Source organism: Temnothorax longispinosus, unplaced genomic scaffold, assembly GCF_030848805.1.
Source record: "Temnothorax longispinosus isolate EJ_2023e unplaced genomic scaffold, Tlon_JGU_v1 HiC_scaffold_49, whole genome shotgun sequence".
Lineage (NCBI taxonomy): Eukaryota > Metazoa > Arthropoda > Insecta > Hymenoptera > Formicidae > Temnothorax > Temnothorax longispinosus.
The window spans coordinates 125,020-129,922 of NW_027270330.1; positions in this window are offsets into that span (position 1 = coordinate 125,020).

Here is a 4,903-nt window from a genome sequence, read left to right on the forward strand (position 1 = left end):
TTTTGACAATAGAGTATCGACTACTCAAAACTCCGGACTTCGAATAACTACTGAATTAATCCTTCACTCTTATTTATACTTAAATGGCGAGAACCTCCCCGCCTGAGCTTCCCACCATTTCATTGTCTTATCCTAATTGAGGAAGGAGGAAGGTCTTATCATCAAGTGTAGACTCGATTCCCTGCGAAACCACGGCCAGAGAACTGTCTCCATGAGAAATCGGATAATTAATCAATATCGATTAGCAGTCTTGGCTATTTAAAGATTTTAATATCAATTAGCACTCTTGGTTATTTAAAAGACTAAAATTTTGTTCCCCCACACGTAACACTGATAAGTTTATCCATGATAAAAGTGTAAAAGATATACCATCAAAAGATTCTATTTTCTTTTGTTGGATCGTGCGAGAAAAAGGATTCTCGTGCGGAGAAAACTGGGCTCCGTCTGTCGGAAAGAGACGTTAAGCCGTTGGTCCAAAGGGTTAAGTGAGAGGAGAAGGGTAGTAATAATGGATTGATGACGTGGTGGTCTCCAGACCGTGTCTGATCCGTCAGTAGGAGATAATTCCTTGTTGCATTTCTCCAAGGCTGCCCATGGTGAAATTAGCTGAAAGTTTGGATTTTGGATGTACTCTTGATAGGCTGATTGTGTGCTCGGAGTGTGGGATGGTTTGTGCTTAGTGGTTGAGCTGTTGTTGTCTGGGTTGCTTAAAGGGATTTCATCAATTTTTGCAAATTGAAGTCTGGTGGTGGGTTTGTTGTAGGGGGTAGAAGGTCTTTCTTTTGAAGTTTTCTTATCTTTTCTAAAAACTGATCTTTCCAATGTTGCCTCCAGGAGTTCTCGGTGTTGGAATTTCTTCGATCGAATTTAAGATCGGTCGTTGATGCAATCGTCAGATTTTTCGGCGGATGTTAGATTCGACTCTGTCGCTAGGGTCAGATTACCAAGTCATCCGCCCCTCGGTGTTACCAAGTGCAGTTAACTCCTTAATACGTTGTGCGCTACACAACAATAGGTACAGTTTGTCGTCCGACATTTATCGGCGCTCGCGATTTTATTTTCGCACTCGCGAATGTCGGTCGCAATCTTTCTGTCGCTCGCGAATTTTATTTTCGGCGCTCGCAATTTCAAATTGGAGCGGACTTTACATTAACGCAGCGATTCGCATCATGGTGTCAGGTTTCTCAATTGTTGTCCGCTGTGCTGCTTGGCTGCTTGGTTGCTCGGGCGGCTCGGGCTGGCGAGTCCGTGCGTGTATTACTCGCGACTTCCGGAAAAGTCAGGATATTCGAAGTAACCAAAACAAATGTATCCATTAAAGTGTCTTTATTAAAAAGTATTAAAAAGAAATCTGGAATGTTGTCCTTTCCTTGCGGATGACGAACCCCAGTGCCGTTACGACGACCTGATCCTCGTGCGGCATAACAAAACTGGTTATAATATATATTTCCGTTTGAAAATTATGAGGTCCCCGTTTTGCAGAGCCAGAATTAATCCTAGGTTTTATTGAATTTAAACCCGGATTCTTGAAAGCAGTGGTTTCGGCATGATTTGGGCGACGACAGCTGTAAAAGTCGAGTCACGAGATTTATATGTCCTTTTTTTTATAAGAATAGATTATATTCTTTTTGATAAATATTCTCCCATTGATGCTATAAATAGTAGTTTTATCTCATTGATGAAAAGACCGTAATAGTAAAGTGAACATGGATATAATAAATAATAAAATTTTTTTAAAATAAAGGAAGACGAAAAATAGAAAGAAAGTTTAAAAGAAAAAAAGAAAAAAGTAGATATTTAAAAAAATAAAAAATACGTTTATCTTTAATAAAGAATGTGGTTACAAACAGATATATTTAATTTTTTAATTTTGGTTTTTTGATAAAAAACCATCATTTTGAGCCTTGTAAATCCTGTTAGTTTAGAATCAATTGAGAGCTTTCATACAAGAGGGATGTAAATCAAGAAAACTCCATTTGAGGATAATAAAATAACTTCTTAATAGTAACTGTCAAATTATTAAAATAAAAGCATGCTATAAAATTTGTTTCGTTTTTTTTCTAAAACTTATAAAATTTTTGCAATAAATAAAAACTATTTTAATATATTGCAAAAAGTGTAAAAAAAAAACATTTTATTTAATGATACTTACATCCTATAGCAACAGTAGTTTTTTGGGGAAAAAATGGAAACAAATCATATTATTTATGTCCTTTTAAAATAAAGATTTATTACAAAAAGCAATTACAATATAAATATTATTTAAATATCAAGATCAGAGTCGTCATTGGCGCTTGTATCAACATCTTTATGGGCTTCTTCCGTCAAGCCCATGTAAAAAAGCGTTTTTCTTTTTTTTTGGAGACGTATTGCAAGAATGTAAGACATTTCTTACATTTTTCTGTTTCTTTTTTGATATTGCATTTGGCTCCAGTTTACAGTGCCCCAACTCTGAAATAGCTTTTTAGCATTCAAAGGATATGCTTTAAGCAGTATAGACCATTGTAATCCTCCCAACTTGAATGTTGTTGGAGGAATATTTCAACTGCACAGCCTTGGAGATCTTCGTGCGCTTGTCGCGCCGAACTACTTTAAGTACAAGTTTCTCCAAATCCATAATGATCTCAGCACTATTTGCTATTATAAATATCATGTTCCGTGAGATCTTAATCTTGATTATGTACTGTTTCATAATCATATGGAGAATCATAATCGTCGTTATTTATGGCGACCGCTATCTTGTTGATGTTTGTTTACTGCTTAAAGGCACTGAGGGTCCGCTCAAAAGCATTGCTCAAAGAAACTGAGAGTCAAGCTACAAAAATTGAAAAACGCTTTTGGCGAGTTTTTTTAACGCACTTTTCGCTGTTAATCAAATTTATAAGGTATTAACTTTAAGGTTTACTGATCTTCTTTTTTGCAACAAAAAAAATAGAGATGTGAGTCGATGTACATTCCTCTTGTATGGAAACTCGCAATTATTAAATTGTATTATTAAATATATTTTTTGTAGCTACTTTTTCTTAAGAATTATTCTATCCGTGTTTGTATTTATTTTTTAGCAAGATAGATATATATCTTGATAATGGATATATATCTACATTACGGGAGAAAAAGATGTATCTCTCCTAATAATGGAAGAATATTTCTTCTCGCGAATATATATTGAAAAATTGCATAATTTGCATTCATGAAGAATGGTGATTGTCGTTGTTTCACTGCCAAAATGACCGCTGTCGAGAGACAATCCGAAAGATCCGGGATTCGTTCCTTCCTGCAGTGGGGTTCTTAGTATTCAATGGGTAATGATATATGTATATATGATTTTATCCTTATCGAGGGGAATTGTTTCTCGTCGATTTGGTAATATTTTTGTTGAAAATCAGAGGTCCCCGTTGCAGAACCAGAATTAATCTCAGATTTTATTTAATCAATTTGACTCGGATTCTCGAAAGCAGTAGTTTCGGCATGACTCGGCGATGACAGCTATAAAATCGAGTCGCGAGATTTAATATGTTATAAAAAAGATCTTATCCTTTTCAATAAATATTCTTCCATTGACGCTACCAATGATAATTCCATCTGACTGAAGAAAAGGCAGTAATAAAGTAAACATGGATATAATAATTTTTTTTTAAATAAAGAAAGATGGAAAGTAAAAAAAAGAAAAAAAAAGAAAAAAAGGTTTAAAAGAAAAAAAGATATTTAAAAAAATGAAAAATTATATTTTGTTTTCATCAAAGAATACGATTACAAACCCCCTATACTTTATTTTTTAACTTTTATTGTCTGTTTATAAAAATCATCTCCGGCATTGTAAATCTGGCCGGAAAATCAGTTATTAAATATATTCTTTTGTAGCCACTTTTTCTTGAGAATTATTCTATGTATTTATTAATTTTTTTAACAAGACAGATATATTTTGATAACGGATATATATATTATCTTCATTACGGGAGAAAAAGATGTATCTCTCCTAATAATGGAAGAATATTTCCTCCCGCGAATTATATTGAAAATTGCACAATTTGCAACTATGAAGAACGGTGATTGTCGTTGTTGTTTCACTGCCGAAATGATCGTTGTCGGGAGACAATCCGGAAGATCCGGGATTCGTTCCTTCCTGCAGTGGGGTTCTTAGTATTCAATGGATAATGACATTATGTAATATATAAAAAAAATAACTTCTTCGCCAGTATTAAAAAACCAAAATCTTTCCTTTTTCTCGACAAACTGGCAAAAATATAAATAATGTACACTACGTTTTGGCTCAAGGTTTGAGCCCTTCTCAAGTGCAGTTTAAAAATTAGGAACGTAGCGTTGTGTAATACAATAAATAAATAATAATCATTAAATTAGAGAGCAATTCCTAATCGTCAGAATTGACTCGTCATGTGGTACTCAAAAGACATCCTTGTGTTTATGGGAATGTTCCAACATGGTCATAAAGTACAACTGTAGACAATTACTTATATAGAAATGTTGTGCCCCTTATTGAAACACTGGGGTTCTTTCAATCCACGGGGAGGCGAGACGGAATTAACGACATTCTTTGATTTGAATAAAATGATACTTTAATAACTTTAGTTTGGTTAATTGCGCGAAATGCCCGTCACTGCTTCTAACTCCAATCTGTCTCGGCTTCTTCTTCTCGTTCTCTTTTATTCCCTCGTTCGTCCTTCGTTTCTGCTGAGTTGGTTGGTAGGATGTAGGTCGGTCGCGCAATTCGTCAATTTTGCTGACTTTTGCGGACTTCCGCGTTTAATACATTGTTATAATATTTATTTCTTAATGATAAGTTTTATTTTTTAATTGCGGCCGCAACAGAAACAATATGTGGTCTAAATATTCTCGTCTTTAGTTGAAAGATATAACTAACATTAACATTTTTCTGGTTGTGGTT